This window comes from Canis lupus, chromosome 34, assembly GCF_011100685.1.
Source record: "Canis lupus familiaris isolate Mischka breed German Shepherd chromosome 34, alternate assembly UU_Cfam_GSD_1.0, whole genome shotgun sequence".
In the NCBI taxonomy this organism is placed as follows: Eukaryota; Metazoa; Chordata; class Mammalia; order Carnivora; family Canidae; genus Canis; species Canis lupus.
In genome coordinates this window covers 31,840,196-31,865,050 of record NC_049255.1, presented here as the reverse complement: position 1 = coordinate 31,865,050, position 24,855 = coordinate 31,840,196, and the positions used below count along the sequence as shown (strand labels likewise).

The 24,855-nt window shown below is 34.7% G+C and overlaps 1 long non-coding RNA gene across 2 annotated transcripts in view; it reads left to right on the top strand.

Annotated features, from left to right (window-relative positions):
- LOC111093908 overlaps positions 1–24,855 on the top strand; it is an 85,011-nt gene that overhangs the window by 3,193 nt on the left and 56,963 nt on the right. For both annotated transcript variants that reach the window (XR_005383586.1, XR_005383587.1), the window contains exon 2: positions 18,659–18,757. This is a non-coding gene — a long non-coding RNA (uncharacterized LOC111093908). The remainder of the gene's footprint in view (positions 1–18,658; positions 18,758–24,855) is intronic.

Sequence of the window (24,855 nt, the reverse complement as noted above, 5' to 3'; positions counted from 1 at the left end):
ATGATTTGTTTGTTTTTTCACTTGGTTCCCACATTTTTCCTTTTATGCCATTTTATTTAAAAAACATTGTTTCTGAATCTATAAAACTGAGTATATTTATAATACAGTAAACATCACATTACTGATTTACTTGTATGATTTTCTCTGGGGCATGTGGGTGGCACAGTCGGTAAGCACTTGACTATCAAATGTTTTTTAACCCTTTATTTTTTTATTTTTTTAAATAATATATTTATTTTTTATTGGTGTTCAATTTACCAACATACAGAACAACACCCAGTGCTCATCCAGTCAAGTGCCCACCTCAGTGCCCGTCACCCATTCACCCTCACCCCCCGCCTTCCTCCCCTTCCATCACCCCTGGTACGTTTCCCAGAGTTAGGAGTCTTTATGTTCTGTCTCCCTTTCTGACATTTCCCACACATTTCTTCTCCCTTCCCTTATATTCCCTTTCACTATTATTTATATTCCCCAAATGAAGGAGAACATACAATGTTTGTCCTTCTCCGATTGACTTACTTCACTCAGCATAATACCCTCCAGTTCCATCCACGTTGAAGGAAATGGTGGGTATTTGTCGTTTCTAATGGCTGAGGAATATTCCATCGTATACATAAACCACATCTTCTTTATCCATTCATCTTTCGATGGACACCGAGGCTCCTTCCACAGTTGGGCTATTGTAGACATTGCTGCTAGAAACATCGGGGTGCAGGTGTCCCGGCATTTCATTGCATCTGAATCTTTGGGGTAAATCCCCAGCAGTGCAATTGCTGGGTCCTAGGGCAGGTCTATTTTTAACTCTTTGAGGAACTTCCACACAGTTTTCCAGAGTGGCTGCATCAGTTCACATTCCCACCAACAGTGCAAGAGGGTTCCCCTTTCTCCACATCCTCTCCAACATTTGTGGTTTCCTGCCTTGTTAATTTTCCCCATTCTCACTGGTGTGAGGTGGTATCTCATTGTGGTTTTCATTTGTATTTCCCTGATGGCAAGTGATAAGGAGCATTTTCTCATGTGCTTGTTGGCCATGTCTATGTCTTCCTCTGTGAGATTTCTCTTCATGTCTTTTGCCCATTTCATGATTGGATTGTTTCTTTGGTGTTGAGTTTAATAAGTTCTTTATAGATCTTGGAAACTAGCCCTTTATCTGATACGTCATTTGCAAATATCTTCTCCCATTCTGTAGGTTGTCTTTTAGTTTTGTTGACTGTATCCTTTGCTGTGCAAAAGCTTCTTATCTTGAGGAAGTCCCAATAGTTCATTTTTGCTTTTGTTTCCTTTGTGTTCGTGGATGAATCTTGCAAGAAGTTACTGTGGCTGAGTTCAAAAAGGGTGTTGCCTGTGTTCTCCTCTAGGATTTTGATGGACTCTTGTCTCACATTTAGATCTTTCATCCATTTTGAGTTTATCTTTGTGTATGGTGCAAGAGAGTGGTTAGTTTCATTCTTCTGCATGTGAATGTCCTTTTTTCCCAGCACCATCTATTGAAGAGACTGTCTTTCTTCCAATGGATAGTCTTTCCTCCTTTATTGAATATTAGTTGACCATAAAGTTCAGGGTCCACTTCTGGGTTCTCTATTCTGTTCCATTGATCTATGTGTCTGTTTTTGTGCCAGTACCACACTGTCTTGATGACCACAGCTTTGTAGTACAACCTGAAATCTGGCATTGTGATGCCCCAGATATGGTTTTCTTTTTTAAAATTCCCCTGGCTATTCGGGGACTTTTCTGATTCCACACAAATCTTAAAATAATTTGTTCTAACTCTCTGAAGAAAGTCCATGGTATTTTGATAGGGATTGCATTAGACATGTACATTGCCCTGGGTAACATTGATATTTTCACAATATTAGTTCTGCCAATCCATGAGCATGGAATATTTTTCCATCTCTTTGTGTCTTCCTCAATTTCTTTCAGAAGTGTTCTATAGTTTTTAGGGTATAGATCCTTTCCTCTTTGGTTAGGTTTATTCCTAGGTATCTTATGCTTTTGGGTGCAATTGTAAATGGGATTGACTCCTTAATTTCTCTTTCTTCAGTCTCATTGTTAGTGTATAGAAATGCCATTGATTTCTGGGCATTGATTTGGTATCCTGCCACGCTACCAAATTGCTGTATGAGTTCTAGCAATCTTGGGGTGGAGGCTTTTGGGTTTTCTATGTAGAGTATCATGTCATCGGCAAAGAGGGAGAGTTTAACTTCTTCTTTAACAATTTGAATGCCTTTAATGTCTTTTTGTTGTCTGATTGCTGAGGCTAGGACTTCCAGTACTATGTTGAATAGCAGTGGTGAGAGTGGACATCCCTGTCTTGTTCCTGATCTTAGGGGAAAGGCTCCCAGTGCTTCCCCATTGAGAATGATATTTGCTGTGGGCTTTTTGTAGATGGGTTTTAAGATGTCGGGGAATGTTCCCTCTATCCCTACGCTCTGAAGAGTTTTGATCAGGAATGGATGCTGTATTTTGTCAAATGCTTTCTCTGCATCTAATGAGAGGATCATATGGTTCTTGGTTTTTCTCTTGCTGATATGATGAATCACATTGATTGTTTTATGAGTGTTGAACCAGCCTTGTGTCCCGGGGATAAATCCTACTTGGTCATGATGAATAATTTTCTTAATGTACTATTGGATCCTATTGGCTAGTATCTTGTTGAGAATTTTTGCATCCATGTTCATCAGGGATATTGGTCTGTAATTCTCCTTTTTGGTGGGGTCTTTGTCTGGTTTTGGAATTAAGGTGATGCTGGCCTCATAGAACTATCAATTTTGGCTCAGATTGTGATCTAAGTGTGGTGAGATTGAGCCTTGCAACAGGTTCCAGGTTCAGTGCAGAGTCTGCTTGATAGTCTCTCTGCCTCTGCCCCTCCCACTCCTGCTCTCTTTCTCTCCAAAATAAATAAATAAATAAAAACCCAGTATAATTGTCTCTTAAACTCTACTACTTGAAATTTTCTATTTCTAAAATGTGTTATCCAATTATGTTAATAATTTACATGATTTCTCAATCAATATTATAGATAATTAAAGAATTAACCAGTGGGGACTTCTTTAAGGGAACTCATTTTTTTTTTTTGCCAAAGAAAAAAGAACATTAGAGAAACTTTAATTTCTTAACAAGTTTGACATAAATATCAGTAGGCATTCCATGTCTCAACTCTCCAGATACTCCTAATTTCTACCAAGTAGTGATTAACTAGCTCATATAAATTATTTCCAATAAATTAAACTTATGTCACTGGAGGATAAAACCAAACCACTATTTAAAAAGAAGACTGCAAAAATGAAGGTATTATTTTACTTTATCTATTAATCTGGTCTTAGAAATTCTCCTGGAAAGAATTAAACTTATAGTATAAATTCCATTTGCCCTCTAAACAAAGTCAGCGGATTTATTAAAAAATATGACTTGGGGTATCAAGATCTTCTTTGGGGAAAAAGGAGAAAATCTACTGGAGCAAATAATAATTTACAGATTTAAATTCACCAATGCTCACTAGTAAACTTTTAAGATAAGTTATATTAGTTCCTCAAGACTAATGCACATTTCTTCGAAAGAAGAAAGAAAAAGAAAGAAGAAAGAAAGAAAGAAAGAAAGAAAGAAAGAAAGAAAGAAAGAAAGAAAGAAAGAAGAAAGAAAAAGAAAAGAAACCCAAAAATCTTTTATAATAATACAATCCAGGATGGTGGCCATGGACATGTCCTACTAGATCTTTAATTGTCTTAGATGATTAAATTTTCAGCCAAAGACAGTCTCTTACCTAAGACAGGGAAACAAGGAATGAAGACATCAGGGTGAGTTCCCCAGTCATTGGGGCTCCTCAGACTTCTCTGAACACTCGGAGCCTGGGCAGAGATGGCTCTTCTAATGTATTAAGAACTAGTATTTCCTTTGCTTAGAGGAGACTCTGCAGACTAATAGGCATCCCTCTCAGGAGCTGTCCCAGGCTGATAATTATAGTTAAATCTCAGCATAACCAGGCTGGTAATATGCTAAGTTTGATATAGGAGAAAAAGATTGCAACCCAAAGGAGCTGCAAAAATTAGCTGGCATGTAACAACAGGATCCAAGGGAGTTCTCCTGATATTGGATTTTGTCCCTGGCAACACCATGTTTTATTAACTAACTCATCAACTTCCTGTCAGTAAAGCCCCCTTGGCTGCTCCTCTGACCTTGCTGATTTTTATAGTGGTTAAGCAGCACCACCTGGCCTCTACTGTTGTATTTCAAGAGACCCAGGATATAAACTAAATAAACAAGAATTCATTGATTTAAGGGCACTTTTACAGAACACAAAATTTAACTCCCTTGTAAGAATCCTAGGGATTATGCACACTAGCTGCTAGGTGGCTCTTTAAAACCTGGAGAAAGTAATAAGTCAGACTGAGTGAAGTTGAAGTTCCTGGGTTACCTTCGCATATGATAGATAAACGGATAAAAATGCTCAAGAACATGTACATAAAATGATTATATAGTGTGAGACCAGAGGACCCATAAAAGAACATTTTTTTCAGGGTCAGGCCCAGAGGACTCACCTTTAGCCAAAGACTTAATAGATCCAGTGGTGAGAGGGACACTAGCTTCACCAAGAGAAGGTTCTCCTCCACAGCTCAGAGCTGATAGTAGAAGCGGTAGCCACAGATCTTGTTTGTTAATAGGAAGGAAATGATGGGTCCCCAGGGTAATAGAGGTCTGGTGTTGGTGCTTAACCATATGAAACTAGAGAGTCACAAATTGCTGTAAACATCAGCAAGGTCAGAAAATGGTAAAGGAGCTTTACAGAGAGAGTATTGATAGTTAACAGAACATGGCATTGCTGGGGTAAAATATACAGCAAATGCAGCTGCTGTTTGACAACTATCATCAGAAAAAAAAAAAAAAACATGAATGGAGGAGCAGGATTCTGAAGGTGGTTTCCCCAACAAAAACGTATCCTTTTCTCAGTCCCTGAACATGAACCAAATTTTCAGATCTAGAACCCTGCTGTGAGAACTATAGATGACAGCCTCCACCTTCTATTCCTTCTGAACCCATTGTAGCATTCGGGTATTGGCTCTGGGGTGCTCCCAGCCAATGATGGGTGTGACAGACTCTACCAGTCTATTGACCCTTGCACTCTTAGGAGACGAAATAAGGTCAACAGTGCTGTAATTCAATTTTCGTCAAACCATTTCAAGATACATTTACTAAGGACTTACCATGTGACATATACATTGCTATTTCATATATACACACACACATAAATGAATGAGATATGGTCTCTCTCTTCAAGAAACAGTCTATATGGAGAACAAACATGCAAAATAACTATAATCCCACTCACGCAGTGATAAGACCATGTCTTAAAGGAAATGTATTGAAGTGCTCTGGGAGGAGAGAAGCCTAAAACAGTTGTGTCTGGGAATCTCTGGGAGGATTGTATAGTGGAAAATTCTAGCTCTGATACACTTGTGATACATCGTATTTTCTAAAAATAGCCATATGAGCATTTTTAATCTCATGATCTTTCAGAAGCTTGCCTCGTTATCAAGAGATAGAGTCTGTTTCCCTTCCTTGGACCTGCTAGTGCCTTTGAAACTGTCACGAGGAAGAGAGTGCAGCAGAAATGATATTGCATTACTTCTGAGATCTAGGCATAAAGGCCAACGCAGTTTTCACCTCAGGATAGATGGAGTCAATGATGGAGAAGATGACGTTACCACCAGTTGACCCATGAGATGGGCCAGGCAATCTTAGGTTTCTTATCTTCTCCTCTGGTCTTGGAATGTGGATTTTGCTTGCCTTTCCTCCCCTCAGAAGCTGCTCCAGGGACATAGACTTGAGATGGTGATGTTGAGATCACTTGCCTCTCTATATAAACTTTGGCAGGCTGGTGTGGGGATCCATTTGTCTTGCTACCACCCAAGACAAAACTCATATGTAAGTGCCCTATGTGTATTAGACTAGTCCCCTACCAAGCTGGAGTGACCTGCTTCTTTCTTTGGTCTCTCCCTGCCATCTGAATTTGGGGGTCAGTTTCACATTACCTCCGGGGAAGCCCCCAAGGATCTTGTGAGCTGACAGCCAATATATTAGAAATTTTGATTTCATTTTGGAGAGACACAAGGAGACACTAAGTAAAGATAAAGAGATATGCCCAAGGAAACCCAGCTGTTTGAGGCTTCCTAGCTAGGTTCCAGATGTGTGAGTGAGAAAGACACCAGATGAGTCTGGCAAGCAGCCTGTAGCTGTTTTGGGGACAGCAGAGACTAGCTTCCCTTTTCAAGGACTTTTGGAATTGCAGAATCATGACTAAAATGAATATAATTTTAACCCATTAAGATTTGATGTACAAAAATATGTCAAAAGGTACAAACTTTGTTATAAAATAAGTCCTGGAAATATAATGTACAGTGTGGTGACTACAGTTAATAGTCTATTAGTTAATTAACTATTAATTAATAATTAATACACTATTGTATTTTTTAAAATTGCTAAGGGAGTAAATCTTTCTTTAATATTTTATTCCTTTTTTTTTTTTTTTTTTTTTTGGCTAGGAGTAAATTTCAAAGGTCCTCACCACAAGAAAAAAAATCTGCAACTATGTAAGGTGATAGATGTTAATTAAACTTATTGTATTGATCATTTTGCAGTATATACACATGTCAAAACATTATGTTGTACACCTGAGAGTAATACCGCATTATGTCAGTTTTACCTCAATAAAAAAGGTATAATTTTTTAGTTTCAATTACAAATAAATTTCAAAACTTTTTCATTTATTGATAAATAGAAGTGTATGTGAATATGTGTGTGTTGTCTGTTCATCATTTGTTTATTAAGGGGATTTTCACTCATCAATGTAAATGAGTTATTCATTTTTAAAAATATGATATTGGTATTATTCAGGACTTTTATTCTCAAATAATTTTCTGGAACTGAAATTAAAATTGAATTTACTAATTCATAGAGCAGGAAGGACACGGACTTAAAGACTCCAGATACAGCTAGATTCAAATGTGCAAACATTACCTTAAGAATCCTTTATTGTATCTTTCAATTGTAGTCTTATTTTTCTTTCATCTGTTTTCAACCAGAATCTCTGTGGTACTAGAGATGGTCCTAGAAAGCTCTGGATTCCATGATCTATACAGTTATCCCATCAAACTCAGACTACTTCAGACTACTTCTTAGATAATAGTTTTGGTGTGCTTCCTGACAACAATTTCATTGGTTTGGCTTGAGAAATATGTTCATCTATGATTCGATTTGTATAACCTAGGAGATGGATTGCTCTACTGCCTTTAGTCCCAGACCTGGATCAATGGGTAAGGGCCACCAAAAAGACAGGGAAAGTCAGTGAAATATCCTTTTAAATCATTTATTACAAATGTTTGTATTGCTTTATTATTGGAATTTTCATTTTAGGTATTTCTTTTTTATGAATAATTCATTTTTAAGTAATCAAGAGCATTGGTCTTTTTTTTTCTTTCAATAATTTCTAATGCTTCCCTGCCATTTATTTGATAAAAGTTATTTTCTTCGAGCTTTATACAATTTTTTGAGATTATGTGATCTGAGCACCTAAATTGATTATTTTTCCAAATGCTAGCCTCTTATCTGAACATCATTTGCTGGACAACCTTCCTTCCTCCATTTATTTGTAAATCACCTAGTCATAAATTAAGTTGATATACATACTATGTATACTAAAGAATATTTAGGGCAATGAATTGTACTGAGTTGTTGGCTGTATTTTTATCAGTAGCACATGTCTATGATTTCTGTATCTTCTTATTATAATTTATTATTCAGGAGTTTCTCTGTTCTCTTAAATTTGAATGACCCATCTTTATGCTTGCCTAATTTCAAATAGTTCAAATCAATATTCAGAAATATATTTGTCATGAATTGCCTCAGACTTCCTTCTTTTGGAATTAAAATTACTTTTTAATTACACTTACTTTGTAACAGCTTTATTGAGGTAAGACAGATATAGTATGAGTTTCATATGCATAGGGCACCAAGGTAGCTCAGCGGTTGAGCATCTGCCTTTGGCTCAGGTTGTGATCCTGGGGTCCTGGGATCGAGTCCTGCATCAGGCTCCCTGGAGGGAGTCTGTTTCTCCCTCTGCCTGTGTCTCTCCCTCTCTCTCTGTTTGTCTCTCATTAATAAATAAATAAGATATTTTTTAAAAAAAAGAATCTGCCTGAAAAAGTTTCATATACAAAAAGTTTAAAATATATGTATACTTGTGTTCTATCACCTCTATCAAAATAAACATATCATCTCAAAAAGCTTTGTTACTCCCTGTTTTAATCTTTCTTTCTTGCCCTTTTCCAAATTTGGATTCATGTAAACAATGGTCTGCTTTCTACTATGGTATATTAGTTTGCATTAAAGATCTTATATAAATGAAATCCTATAATATGCATTCTTTTAATTTGGATTCTTACACTCAGCATAATAATTTTGAGATCCATGTTTTTATCTTAACAGTCCATTTCTTTGTATTGCTGAATAATATTCATTTATCATATTTGCCACAATTTATTCACCAACTCATGGATTGTTTCCACTTTGAGGCCACAATAGAAACAGAGATTCCAATAAACATTTGTGAAAATTCTTCTTATAAATATAAACTTTTATATCTCTATGATAAATACCAAGATATGGAATGGCTGGGTCTTACAGTAGATGAGTGATTGACTTTTTAAAGAATATCTAGTTGTTTCTTTTCTTTTTTTTTTTTTTCTAGTTGTTTCTTAATCTTAGATTGAAAAGAAAGAGTCAGCTTCTTACCTAGAATACTCTCATAGGAATGATCATTCATTATGAATCAGATAAGCAAAGGAGAAGTTATGAAAAGAAACAAGACCATGGGGTCACAAAATATAAAGCAAGAATGATTCTCAGTGATCATATACCCTAAAGTCCTCATTTTACAAAGGAAAAAGACAAACCTCAATATCCAGGAAGAGATTTGCCCAAAGTTGCACAAAATCGGGCCAATTTGTGATTCAGTGCTCTCCCCAAGTCACAAAACTGAATCAAACTTTATCATCCACTTCAAAAGTGAGGTGAGCACAGGGATTTGCCAGGTCCATTTCAGCAAAAAGGCCAACTAAGACATAAAAGACTTCTCTTCTAAGGCATGCCAGACATTTACTTCTTGCTTTGGATGTGGCTTATTCCATCCAACCTGACTCCTGTTCTCCTTCCAGCCTGGCATTTTATTAGCACATTCCTACTTTAATTTCTAGCTAATCAAGATTTTTTTTAATGATTTCATTGAGAAATGTTCCTCTCATGTACATTTTCGACTATGGTATTTCTAAAAGCAGCAGACAGAAATCTCTGAGGCTCACAACAAGTAACAGATGATTTGTATTCTGCTCCATAGAATGTCTATATGCTTTCTTACCCCCCAAAAAAATAAAGTCCTAAATATCTTTGGGAAAGGTATTTTTTTCTCTGTTTTCTGGTTAATGAATGAATATCATAATATTTGAAATGTGGGCTGAAAGAAAGAAGCAAGCACTGAATATCAGATTCAATATTCAATTTTCTCCTTTCTCTTGATAACATAATATTTCAAGAATTCACACTTACATAAATACATGGTTACCAATTTCAGTCTTTTCAATGATTTATGAAGTATGAGAAGATCAGAATACTGCCAAGATATTAAAGACACAGAATATACTTTGTATGGAATTTTGATTACTATATTTTCTTGCTGAGTGGTTGTTTCTTGTAAAATGGGTGAATTGCAAGACTCTGTGAACCACTGATTTCTCTCTTTTATGGTTTCAGGTAAATACTTGTCAAAGTTTTGCTTTTCATGGAAAAAAAAAAGACTATTCCTCATCTATTTATCTCTAATTTTAATTTTTTAGTTATCCTTTATTGAATTTTATAAAAGAAACCATGCCTAAGTGGGGTTTTGAGTCATTTTTAGAGCAATTTTAGGTTCATTGTAAATCTGAGCAGATGGTAAAGATTTCCCGTATCCCCAATGAACCTACACTGACACTTCATATCACCAGAACCCCGTAGTTTATCATTTACTCTTTGTGTTGCACATTATATGGATTTGGACAAATGCATAACAACATGTATCCACCATTATTGCATCATATTGAGTATTTTCAAAGCCCTAAAAGTCCTCTAACTCTTCATCCCGCCCTTTTCCCAGCCCCTGGTAACCACTGATTTTTACTGTCTCCATAGTTTTTCCTTTTCCAGAATATCATAAAGATAAAATCATAGTATGTAGTGTTTTCAGACTGGCTTATTTCTTTAAGTATATATGCATTTATGTTTCCTTCATATTTCCTCCTTTTCATGACTTGAAAGCTAATTTATTTCTAAGCTAAATAATAATCTAGTGTATGAATATACCAGTTTATCTATTTAGCTACTGAAGGACATCTTGGTTACTTCCAAATTTGGGCAACTATAAATCTGCTATAAACTTATTCATGAGCTGGTTTTGTGTGGACAACAATTGACTTTTTAAGAAATGGCTTCTAGAAACTGTTTTCTAGAGTGTGAAATTTATGTCTCCTACCATCATTGTATGAATATTCCATTTTCTCCATATTTCAACCAATACTTGATATCACCAACCCATTTTAATGTTATATACTCTCATATATCTGTTGGTATATACTGTTGTGGTTTTATTTCATATTTTCTTAAACAACTATTTGTTGAGTATTTTTATACATGCTTCTTTGAAATCTAAATATCATTCGAGACCCAAATATTATATTATTTATAATTTTCTCATTTTTTATCGAGCATTTTGGTTCATGATTACTGATTTTTTTCAGAAATTTTTTATATCTGATTCAGATATAAAAATATTTTTCAGAATATTTTATATCTTGATTCCATGAATCAAGGTCCTTTGTCACAATTTGATTTGAAAATATGTCCTATTATTCTGTGGATATTCTTTTTCTTTTCATTGACTTAACATCACTTAAAATAAAAAAAAAAAATACCTTTCAAGGGACCCTGGGTGGCTCTGCAGTTGAGCATCTACCTTCACCTCAAGTCATGATCCTGGGATCCCAGGATTGATCCTGCTCCTGCTTTTCCCTCTGCCTATGTCTCTGCCTCTCTCTCTGTTTTCTATGAATAAATAAAATCTTTTAAAAAATGTCTTTCAATGAGGAAATTCAATATATATATATATATATATATATATATATATATATATATATATTCTATAATGGAGTATACTTTCAGTGCCATAACTAAGAAATCTTGGTCATTGAATATAACAGACATTTTCTCATTTAAAAAATATTTTTAATTTATTCATGTATTTGAGAGAAAGAAAGAGAATGTATGTACAAGTGGGGTGAAGGGAGGGGAGGAGGAAGAGGGAATCTGAAACAGACTCTATACTGAGCAGAGAGCCTGATGTGGGGCTTGAATTCACCACTACAAGATCTTGACTTGAGCTGAAACCAACAGTCAGATGCTTCATCCACTAAGCCACCTGGTGCCCTGCATTTTCTCATTTTCTATAAATGTAGGAGTTCTATACTTGTAGGTATAAACTTATGTCTATGATCCATTTTGAATTTCCATTTGAGTTTATATATGATACAAATGCACTGAAGTTCTTTATTGTCTATTTTCAAATATACATTAAATACATTCAGTAACATTATTTCTTCACACTTTTTATTTTAATTCAGTCAGTTAACATACAGGCTTATATGAGTTGCAGATGTACAATACAGTGATTCCACAATTCTATACATCACTCAGTGTTCATCACAAGCGCACTCCTTAATCCCCAAACAGCTATTTCACCCATCCCTTCAATTCACCTCTCCTTTGGTAACCATCAGTTACCTATGGTTAAGAGTCTGTTTCCTGGTATCTCTCTCTCTCTCTCTTTTTTCCTCTTTGTTTTGTTTCTTAAATTCCACATATGAGTGAGATCATATTATTTGTCTTTCTTTGACTGACTTACTTCACTTAGTATTATCCGCTCTACCTCCATTCATGTCCTGCAAATGGGAAGATTTCATTCTTTTTTATAACTTAATAACATTTCCTTGTGTATATGTCCCACTCCACAATTGATGGACACTTGGGCTGCTTCCGTATCTTGGTTATCACAAATAATGCAGCTTTAAACATAGGGGTGCATGTATCCCTTTGAATTAATGTTCTTGTATTCTTGGGTAAATACCCAATAGTGTGATCACTGGATCATAAGGTAGAATGTGTGTTCTGCTCTTTTGGCATGGATGTTCTAAATATATCTGTTAAATCTATTCCAATGTGTCATTCAAAACCATTGTATCCTTGTTGATTTTCTGTTTAGGCATATCAGTCTATTAATACAAGTGGTGTTTAAGTCCTCTACAGTTACTGTATTATTAATGATTAGTTCCTTTATGCTTATTATTAACTGTCTAATTTATTTGGTACTCCCATGTTGGGTGCATATTTACAATTGTTGTATCATCTTGTTGGATTGTCCCTTTTATTTTTATACAGTATTCTTCTTTTGCTTCTTATTATAATCTTTAGTTTAAAGTCCATTTTGTGAGATGCCTGGATGGCTCAGTGGTTGAGTGTCTGCCTTCGGCACAAGGCCTGATCCCAGGATCCAGGATCGAATTCTGCATCCGGCTACCTCTGAGGCGCCTGCTTCTCCCTCTGCCTGTGTCTTTGCCTTTCTCTCTATATATGTCTCTCATGAATAAATAAATATTAAAAAAATAAAGTCTATTTTGTCTGATATAGGTATTGCTACTCTGGCTTTCTTTAGATATCCATTTCCATGATAAGTGTTTTTCAATCCCTTTACTTTCAATCTGCAGGTGTCTTTAGGTCTAAAATGAGTCTCTTGTAAGCAGCATATCTGTAGGTCTAATTTTTTAATCGATTCTATCACCCTATGTCTTTTGATTGGCATGTTTTGTCCATTTACATTTAAAGTAATTATTGACAGATATGTATTTATTGCCATTTTGTTATCTGTTTTGTGGTTGTTTCTGAAGATTTTCTCTGATCCTTTCTTGTCTTTCATGGTTTGCTGGTTTTCTTTAGTGATATATTTGTATTTCTTTCTCTTTATTCTTTGCACATTTATTAGTGGGTTTTGATATGTGGTTACCATTAGGTTTGTATATGACATCTTCTTCATATAACAGTTTATATTAAGTTGATGATCTTTTACGTTTCAACCCATTCTTTACTCCTCTTCTTCCCATGTTTTAGGTATATGGAGATGATCTTTTAAATTTCAACTAATTCTACATTCCTCTCTCTTTTTTTTTTTTTTTTACATTCCTCTCTTTACCACGTTTCAGGTATATAGTGTTATATTTTACACATTTTTTTATTTTGTGAATTCCTTGACTGATATTTTATAGAAATATTCATTTTTACTTGGAAAATGTAAACTTTGCTTGGAGGTTTCAACTGAAAAATCCCCTCATCGCTTTAGTTTCATTGATATGTAACTGTCTTCTTTTGTCTTGCTGCTTTAATTTTTTTTCTTTATCACTATATTTTAATTATATCTTGGCATGGATCTGTGTTTGTTGATTTTGTTGGAGATTCTCTGTACCTCCGGGACCTGGATATCTGTTTCTTTCTCCAGATTCGGGAAATTTTTAGCTATATTCCGTTCAAATAAATTTTCTGCTCTCCTCTTTCTTCTCCTGGGACTCCAATAATGCAAATGTTATTACATTTGAAGGAGTCACTGAGTTCCTAAAATCTATTCTCATTTTTCATATTTCTTTTGCTCTCTTTTGTTCAGCTTGACTGCCTTCCATTACTGTCTTCTAGTTTACTAATTTGTTCCTCTGCTTCTTCCATTCTGCTGTTCATTCTATCAAATACATTTCTCTTTTTGTTTATTGAGCCCTTTATCTCTGCTATGTTATTCCTTATCTTTGTGTTAGAGGTCTCACTCATGTCTAAAGGCCTGGTGCGTCAGAGAGCATCTCTAATGCGTGCTGCGTGTACTCTGATATTGTGGTCACAGCCTCTTAATCATTCAGGCTACTTGTCTGCAGAGGTTCTCCTTGCCTGTTGTGGTGGTGTTTGGTCCCTGGCCTGAATGTGGTGAGTTTTAACACAGTGGCCATGATCTATTTGTCTCCCAAGCCATGTTTTTGCGCTTCTTACCTTCTTTGATATGGCCTACTCTCTACCTTTACTTGTGAAGTTTGCTCTGCCAGTCTTCAGGTCAGTTTCTGGGGGTATGTAGGATGATTTGATAGTTATCTAGTTGTATTTATGGGGTGATGTGAGCCTAGAATCCTTCCACTCCAGTGCCATCTTCCCCTCCTTAAGCAACATTATTTTGATAAATCGAAGACTTTATCATTATGAAATAACCTCTTCCTTGCTTTTGTTATTCTCTCTGAAATATATTTTATATTAATATAACTCCGACATTTTGCTTTTTGTCAGTGTAAGCATGCATATCATTTTGTATCCTTTGATTTTTAGTCTTTTTTGTAGAAATATTTAATATAGGCTTCTAGTAGGTAGCATAGAGTTGTGGCTTAATTTTTGCTTCAACCTGACAATATCTGCCATTTATTACAGTTTTGAACAATTTAAATTCAATGTTATTATGTATATGCTATTTATGTTTCAGTTTAGGTCTACTCTTCTGATATTTGCTTTTTATTTGTCCCATATGATTTTCCCTTTGCCTCTTTTTCTGATCTTTTTGGATAGTAGCATACGTTAATGTTTAAAATAACATACATTAATGTTTCCATAGGAGAATACTATGGTTGTTTCACCAATTTTCACCATTAAGAGTTTTTCATACAATAATTAACTATTCTTCTTTAGAGAAAATCATGAACTCCTTTTTTTTATGAACTCCTTTTTAAATTATAGCTACTCTACTACTTATTCAGTTAACAGCTGTTATTTTCTACAATTACAGATCACTCAAGATCTTTAAAAGGAAAGTGTCCAAATACCCTAGTCAACATAAGATCCTAGTGAGAGCATATATTTACCATCTGTGTAAAGTCATACCATCTTCTGAACTGAATGTTAAGATCAATGGCACATTAAATTCACAATCAATTTATTCTTTGGCCCTTCAATTCTATTGATTTCTATATCCTGGACCCATAATTCCTGACATGCGTTGGCCATGACCAAAGTCATACTATTGCTTCCACCCTTGCATCCAGTACAATTTTAATATCTAAGAGAATACTCTCAGATATTATTTTACTCTAAATTATTTTGAATTCTTTTTGAATCTGTTTAATTCTATTGGTGGTCCAAGACAAGGCAAAACACACTTTAATATTTAAAATTTTTTTAATTATCAACTATTCTAATTGGTTCCACAATGCCATAGGATTCTCAGATATATTCATCTAATATTTTCTCTAATATTTATAAATATTACTTTATAATTAATTCACCAAATGCATATTATTAAGTACATGCTATAAGCTATGAACTCCACTAGATGTCCTGACTCAATTCACACCATAGAGTATTTTGTAATTTGTGGCTCTATCATTTATAACCATTTAGATTCATGCATAGTGTATTTGTTTGAGCTGTACTCATTATCAGGAAAGTGGGCAGTTACACAGGCTATACATTTTGCCCTATATTTATTTCTATCAGTTATTTTTTGTATTTCAGTGTTAAATAAGATAGAAAATTCTATTCACATTTGTACTGGTAAACTGATCAAGTTATGGTGATAAGGTCACATAGAAAACTTCAACAATATTATCTTTAAAAATATTTATGAACAGGAATGCCTGGGTAGCTCAGTCAGTTAGGCACCCAACTCTTGATTTCAGTTCAGGTCTTGACCTCAGACTTGTGAATTCAAGCCCCACATTTGGCTCCATACTGGAGCCTACTTAAAGCAATAAATGTATCTATGAACTATGACAAACTTTATAAATTAAATATATAGGTGTGTTACTATCACAATGGAATATAGAAATGGAAAAATTATGACATTTTAATAATTTACTTTTAGAGTTATTCATTTTGCAATTGTTTCATCAAGTATTTGAAAGCTTTTGATTCTTGCTGAAGTCATAAACACAAAATTTTAAAAATCAGTATTTCATTTGATTTAAAATAATTAAAATTTTATTATATTGTTATTATCTATAATGAGATTGTGACAATGAGTATTTTAAAGCTTTTACCAATCTGAGATTTTATATTGCAAGAAAATAAATTATGATTTCAAAATAAATGTTTACAGAGATAATTTTTGTGAAAATTTATAATTCTGTTAACCTACTAGTTTAGTATGGCTTTGAGCATATGTTTATTCTGTATAAGATAAAAATATCACAATATGAAATCATCAACCATACTGACTATAAGTTGACATATGTGAAGTTTCTAAGGCAAAAAAAGCCTTTAGTTTCTAATTTGCAAATTAGAGACAATGATTCCTTCTTTCCTTTGGCTTTTGGATGGATATATTACAGAGGTATGTGTGTATACACATGTAAAAGCACTTGTATTTTCAATGACAGATGAATATGATAAAAATAACTATCTAACTCAGTGACTCAAAGGAAACACAAACTCACTTACTATGGTGTAAGAATAGGAATATTCTATGCAAGGTCTAGGACCCAACACAAAAAATAAAAGTATTATTCTGTAACACAGATATGAATTATTAGCTATGAGTTATTATTCTCAGTCAGTGGAAAATAATTCAATATGCCTCCAATTCCAGTAGTGCTAAGAAAGCAAAGAGGTTAACTATATAACCAATAATGGGATGGTGATCATTTAAGTTAAATATCAAATAAAAATATCATTTGCAATTCAATTAAGAAAATAAACATCATTGCTGCTAAAGTACAGTTTATTGAGTGTTACAGACTTTGTGGAGAAAAGACACAAGGTTTGATATATATTCACACTGTAGAGTGATTTCCTATTGCAAATGATTGGAACACACTTCTGGCATCCTAATGTTCCTGTGCTGATGGGCTCTTCTGTTGTTCAATGTGTCTCAAGCAATAAAATCAGCTTGTAAGCTTTGCCTCAGCAGCTGAGCACTGCATGCATTCAGGCCATTATGGCAGTAGGGATGCTCAGTTGGGAAAATGGTATATAAATAACCGATAACACGAGGGGAGCCTGATTAATCCTTACTGGCCAGTAACTATTTTTAGGATTCCCTTGCATTTGAGAGGATATGTGCTTGTGAGGAATTGAATCTAAGAGCGTGAATGCTAACTCCTTTGTGACAGCACAAAAGGAATTCTTAGAAAATGATTATTTTGAAATTGATTTCTGAAAATCAGATAAGTTTTTGAAATGTAATTTTAACTTCCTACTGATTCCTTCTTGATGCATTCTCTGCAATAGTTTAAAATTTTTTATTTTGTTTAATTTCATCATTTAAAAATCACTTCTGCAATTCTTTAAAATTTTACTTTACTTCATTTCATCATTTAAAAAACAATTCCCTTCTCTCTGTCACATGCTCATTCTTTTATCGTTCTGTCTCTCTCCCACTTCCCACCCCCTATACTCCTCAAAAATATATATTTTTTGACAAATAAGTTAGAACTCAAAGAGGTGTATACATATACTGTCTCTAATTGAGATACTTATATGATTGTATTTTAAGTTATATAAAGAAACATCCTATTAACTAAGAAACATCCTATATAACTAATTTATATAAAGAAACTAGTCTATTATTTGTAGCTTTTTTTTTAAAAGATTTTATTTTATTTACTCATGAGAGATACAGAGCGAGAGAGAGAGAAGCAGAGGGAGAAGCAGGCTCCACGCAGGGAGCCCGACGTGGGACTCGATCCCCGGTCTCCAGGATCAGGCCCTGGGTCGCAGGCGGCGCTAAACCGCTGCGCCACTGGTGCTGCCCTGTAGCTTTTGCTGTGCTGTAAAGATCTAATATTTGATAAATATTCTCATAAATTTTTGAGACACTTAGATTCATATGTGCACAATCACAAATATCATATATATATATGTATCCTGATAAAATTAATCATTATCTTAATTCCAGTATGATTGGTTGATTGGTTCTTTATTCTAACTAGTCTTTAGATGACTGAACTATTGACTGTTACTACTTCCCCTCCTACTAGCTACCAATTTTTTAGCATCTACTCCATAAGAGATGCTATTTTAGGTGTTCACATTTATGATTTATAATGATCAGGTCTTCTGTGAATGTTACATAATATTATCCTAACTATACACATAAGAAGGACAAGTAGTTCAAGGGCAAAAGCTTGATCTGTATGATAGGACTATTTACTCAGCTAGTATTGTAATGCAAGTGTGTGTGGTTTCCAAATCATAATATTTTTGTATTATGTTATGCTACCTGAGGCTTATTTAATTTGATTTTTATTTAAAACACTTTTTCAAGCTATCTGGAACCTAATCACAATTACTCATCATCTCTTACCATGGGCAAAATGAATTCCTGAAATCAGCCATAGCCATTTATAGTGAGCATTTGTGATTTACATTGGCAAATAAGTACTACAAAGACGAATGTGAAAAGATCCCTGAAAAAATAACCACGTTGCAGACTGTAATGAATAGTATTAATGCATATTTGGGTTTTATAAATGCTATAAAGGAGTAATTAATTTTAAGTTGTGTCTTCTGGCAGGTCTTGTAAGAGGAGGACATGACAAATTGGTACAACTCCAACACACAAATGTAGGGACAAATGAGTGGAAAGAAAAGAATCTAAGCAAAGGCACTTAAGGTGAGAAACATTAGGCTGAAAATTACAAACTTAGAGCACATAGTTTTGCTTTCCAAGAATGGATACATTTAGGATTTGTGTTAGTTGTAAGAGACAATGATAATATCCCAACAACAACAACCTCACCCTTACTCTTTTCCTCTTTCTTCTGAAAATAGTAAGTTGATGACTACATACTGTAATTGACTAAAATTGTATATTCTATAATATATAACCTACCTTTATGCATACTTAGGTTATGTTTATAATAAAATAGTCACCCAATTCTATATTTCAAAATTACACTTACGGTTCATCGAGTGTTATGAATGAAATTGTTTCAGCACTTGATAATTTGATTTGATGACTGCAATTCCCCACATTGTAAGGAAGAACGAAACTTGGCAAGAAATTAAAACTGTGAAAGAATGTTTAAATACATAAACATATCTATTAAATGCAACCTCCTGAATGAGCTCTCAGCATTTTGTGCCTGTTTTTAATGTATGTAGAGAACTACAATATAATTATTTATTTTACATGTTTATTGTTCCACCCCAAATGTAATCTTTTCTGAACACATTTCCATTTTTCACTTCATTAGGTTACTAGGACTAAATGCTTTGTCTGGCATAGTTTCATCTTTTGAAAAAGTATAAGAATTGATGTATGTTTCATAATTTCTTGTTAATTCTGAGAATATCTTTTAATTTGTAAACATAAAAGTTGTCACACTTCCTACAGTGTGGATAAAGATCCACACTGGCATAACTCAACCAAATACATCTATTTTATGAGAACTATCTTATAAAAATATTTCAAAAACATTTTGAACTGGGTATATATTAATGTAAATAAACATTCACAACTCATTTGGATAAATGTCTAATGAAAAAATTGGAGGGAAATGTATTTTAAAGAGGGAGAAATATAAGTAATTTACAAATTATTAACAGAAGCATTGTTAATACCATAGTTAAGAACCAGACAGGAAATCTTCAGATTAAGAATACAATGAATGAAATAAAAACCGCAATGTAGAGTGTTAATAGCATATTTAGTTCAGCAGAAGAAAGAATCTACAACTTCAAAGACAAATTATCAGAATCCATACTATACAACGTGCTCTATAAATTTAATTCAATTTCTATCAAAAGCCTAATAGCAATTTTCACAGAAGTAGAAAAAAAATCCTAAAATTCATTTGGAAGCAAAAAAGACTGAATATAGCCAAAGTAGTCTTGAGAAATAAGAACAAAGCTGGAGGTATCATGCTTTCTATTTCAAACTACATGAGAAAGCTATAATAATCAAGTAGTATGGTTACTAGGTATCTATCTAAAGGATGCAAACATAGTGATTTGGAGGAGCACATGCACCCCAATGTTTATAGCAGCAATGTCCACAATAGCTAAATATGAAAAGAGTTCAGATATCCATGGACAGATGAATGGATAAAGAAGAGATGGTATATATACATAATGGAATATTACTCAGCCATCAAAAAGAATGGAATCTTGCCATCTGCAACAACATGGATGAAACCAGAGGGTATTATGCTAGCAAAATAAGTCAGAGAAGGACTAATACCATATGATTCCATGTATATGTGGAATTTAAGATTACCATTTATCCAGGAGATGCAAATCAAAACCACAGTGAGATACTACCTCCATCAGGCAGACAATGACTATGAAAAAGTTGCAGGATAAGTATTGGTGGAAATAATGGACACTTTTACACTGTTGCAGGCAATGTAAACTGATTGATATAATCATATGGAAAACAGTATGGAAGGTCCTCAAAAGTAGAAATAGAACTATCAATGATTCAACAACCCCACTTGTGGGTATATATTGAAAGGAAATATAGTCACTATCCCAATGTGATACTACACACCCATGAACACTGCAGCATTATTTACAGTGGTCAAGATACAGAAACAATCCAAGTGTCTACCAACAGATGAGTGGATAGAGAAAATGGGATATGTATATGTGTGTCTATAAATGTGTGCATGTATATACACACATGATGGAATATCATTTAGCCTTAACAACATGGATGAAACTGGAAGACATTATGCTCAGTTAAACAAGCTAGACACAAAAAGACAAGTACTACATGATCTCACTTATAAAAAAAGTTCAACACGTAAAGTAGAATAGTGGTTACTGGGACTGTAGGGTGGAAGAAAACAGGAGTTGTTGGTCATAGGATACAAACTTTCAGTTATAAGATGAGTAAGTTCTAAAGATGTAATATAGAGAAGAGTTACTGTAGTTAATAACTGTATACCTGAAATTTGCTAAGAGTAGATCTCAAGTGTTCTCACTACAATCATACAAAAAGATTGGTAACTATGTGAGTTGATAGATATGTTAATTAGCTTAATTGTGGCAATCATTTCACAATGTATCTGTATCAAAAATATATAATTTTTATATGTGAATTATACTTCAATAAAGCTGGGAGGAAAATAAATGTAACTAAGACCAATGCAGTAGAAAATATCAAGGAAACAATAGAGTTGTTTCCAAGAGAGTTGAAAACATCACTAAGAAATTTCAAAAGATGAACATATCAATCATGAAATTGTCTACTATGGAATTATTGTGGAACTTTGAGTATCCCATACTTTTCTGAGTCCATAAAATGTGGCTTCTACATTTTTTTAGCTATGAAATATGATATAAAAATACTTAGTGTGGAGATAAATACTGGAAATAGTTCAATGTTAAAATATGTTTAGGCTATTATCCTTACCCTGATTTTATCAGAAAAATATTGTAATCCAATTCCCTTTGCATTTATGGTGCAAGAGGGATAGAGAATTAGCACAGTGCCTTTGATTTCATCCTTAGTGACCAGTTTTCTTGAGTATCTGGAATTTCCTCACTTAATGTCTAACTCTGATATTCAAAGGATTTTGAATTTAATTTTTTTCTAGTGTAAGTATTTTGTCTACAACTACTAATGAATTTTTTGGGAAAAAATAACAAAAAACTTAAGACTGACTTATTAATTTTATTTATTTGTTCAGCATGCTAACCCATACCCTATATCTATGTCTATTTTGACTCTATTTGACAAGGACTGAGAGGCTACAAATTTTTCTTAATGTTATGTTTAATTTTCCTTTGTATGGTTATTCATATGTGTACCCAAACACAGTTGTGTGTTTTTTAAAGATTTTATTTATTCATGAGAGACACAGAGAGAGGCAGAGACACAGGCGGAGGGAGAAGCAGGGTCCATACAGGGACCCCTATGCAGGACTCGATCCTGGGACTCCAGGATCATCCTCTGGGCTGAAGGCAGGCGTTAAACCACTGAGCCACCAAGGAATCCACAAAATACTATTATTAATATTAGTAACTACCTACTCTGGATGAGCAAGGGCTCTCCAGTCCATCATTTTCTAGTATGATTTATTTTCTGTGACCATAGAGGAACTCAAGTTTATGATCTCTGGCTAAAGTTAAAGTCTTAAAAAAAAAAAAAAAAAAAAAAAAGCCTCTTTAACTCTTCTTAATAATTATGATTGCTATTGCAGTTGCTTTGGAAACACTCATTCACACACACCCAGGGCAGAGATTGTCCACGGCAGGTGAGATAGTAGGGGAATTTCTTTTCAGTGATATTTGGCAATATCTTTCTTTTAACTTACTAAATATTTATCCTGCTTATTTCCTCCTCAGATCTCCCTCCTGTCTTACCACACTCAAAGTTCCCTATTTATCTTTTTGATATTTCACACTTTGTGCAAATTACTTTTCAACAGAGACACCTTCATTGGCCCACCCTCCAGTATAGGGCCTGACCATGCTTTAAAAAGACAATTAGGACCACATTTTTGTATTCATAATTAATTAGTTATAATTTATTAAATAATAAATTATACATTTATTTGTGATTATTTGGTTGTCAGGCTTTCAAGAAAACTGTTTTTATTTTTTTCATATTATTCATTTCCTACCACATATTCAATAAATGTTTGTTAAATGTGGCTTACTGGGTAAAATTCTCTGGAGGTTTTTAATTTATGAGTGTTTTTGTGTGGCCTGGAGGAAAAAAGTCAATATTTTAAATGGATATCAGTTTCAGGCTAAAGCCTTCAGGTATTATAAATGTAACTTTATTTTTCTATTAATGAACTGAATTCATAAAATTAGCTTTATTACATTATATGATAGAAAAACATTACTCAATCAGTAATGAGAACCTTAATCTGTTACATGTTTTCTCCATTCCAGAAAGGTCTCCTTCAGCCCCAGTAGGTCCCATGATCTGGAACTTAGGCAGTAACCCATAGGGAGCTTAGGGAGTAACCCACAACAACCCATCTCCCCACAGGGAGATGATCACTTGGTGGCAATCATCTCACCCCCCTGACCCTGCCTGAGTCATCTTTTTCCCTATTGAGCCTCACAGGCTTTGCAGTGCTGCTGGGCCTCCTTCTCCTTATCACACAACTTCTCTAGACCTGGTTGTCAATACCATGTCCACACTTTTCTTGGGCAAACCTGAAACAGAAATGTACTCACAGAAGTTTATGTACTTGGGCACATAAATCTTAATGAAGCTTTCTCAGGCCCCTGTGACTAAAGAGTTCTCTCTACTGTCTCTGATCGACCACTTGTGAACAGTGCCAGATGCCAGTAAATGTAATGAAGCTTGCCAACTCCTTAGGCCACATATAGAAAGTGAGGCTACATTAACAGTGTTGGTTAGAAGGGTTTAATTGCTAAAGAACATTCATACACAGCAAATAAAAGTACATGTGTGTAGCTTATTGCAGAAAAAGGATACAGTAGAGCAATAGCAGTAAAGTCAGGATCTACACATCGCAGATATATATACCTGCCTCATAGGAAGGTATCCAAAGAAGCCAGGTGGGAGCTACAGTTGTCCGCTTTCTGTAGGGCTGTCCCAGACACACTTTCCCTCTTGGATCAGGGCCATTATTTGTGCACAAAATAACTCAGAACCAGAGACCAAAACAGGAACTCAGTTGAAGCTTCTGACAGTCATGTAGGCTCTGCTTAGTCATCCCCATTGGCCAATGGCTCCAGACATCTCATGGAGGCCAGGTGCAAATCACGGATCTCACTCTTTTTATCAATAAAAAATGCTGACTATCCAATACGAACCATCTCCTAACTCCATAGATCGATGGATACCAAGCAATGTTATTAATCAGTATGCTGTTTGCCTTGATCAGGGTTCAGTGTCCTGTAGGTAAGTTAGCAAACAGTGCAGGCCAATTTCAGGTGCTAAAATTAAACCAGCACAAAGGCAGAAGTTGGATTTATTTGGGTAAAATCCAACCTATACTAATACCTAGATTATTTCTTTCCTCCTATCCTCCAACAATAACCTATACATATTTAAATCATTTGGGACTGGCAGGAAAAGATGGCACAGTCAAATGGAGCAATTAAGTAGAGTTTAACGAAGAGACTTTTCAAATGATGGTTGGTTCAACTAATACAGGATGTTGTTATGCTTCAGACCGAGAAACAATGATAAAATACCAGCAGCCCTGGCTCAGAGAAACCAAGAAGGTAGCAGTTTTTGGAAACAAGAAAAAGTAACTTCAGGTGAAGGGTAATTTCCATCAGGTCAGTTGAGGCCTTCTGAGAAGGGACACAGACAACCAACGGTGATCGATAGCAAGCAAGCTCTAGGGAAGTGGGGAAGACATACCCTGACTGTACTCCCTTCTTTAACTCAGATACTCTGCCAGAGGCAGGGAGGTCATTGACACAGTCAATATGGTGCAGACTTCTGGGACTCAGAGCACATGGAGACAGTGAAGAATACATCTGGAGAGGGAAAAGGAGAATATCCAGCATTGTTGTCAGAGGAAGGCAAAAGCTCAGCTCTTACTTCCTCATGCATTCTTGCAAATTCATAGTATTTTATGAAATATCATTTATGGTCAGCTTCCCTTAGTGACTGAAATCCAAAACTGTAGGATGTAGCAGCATGAAAGCACATGCATTTTATACTCAGAATAATTTTTTTTTTCTGCTTTCCTAAGGCAGCATTTCATCCTACACACAATGATAAATTGGCTGGGGAAAGGGCTATGGGGCAGAAGGGAATTACCAAAA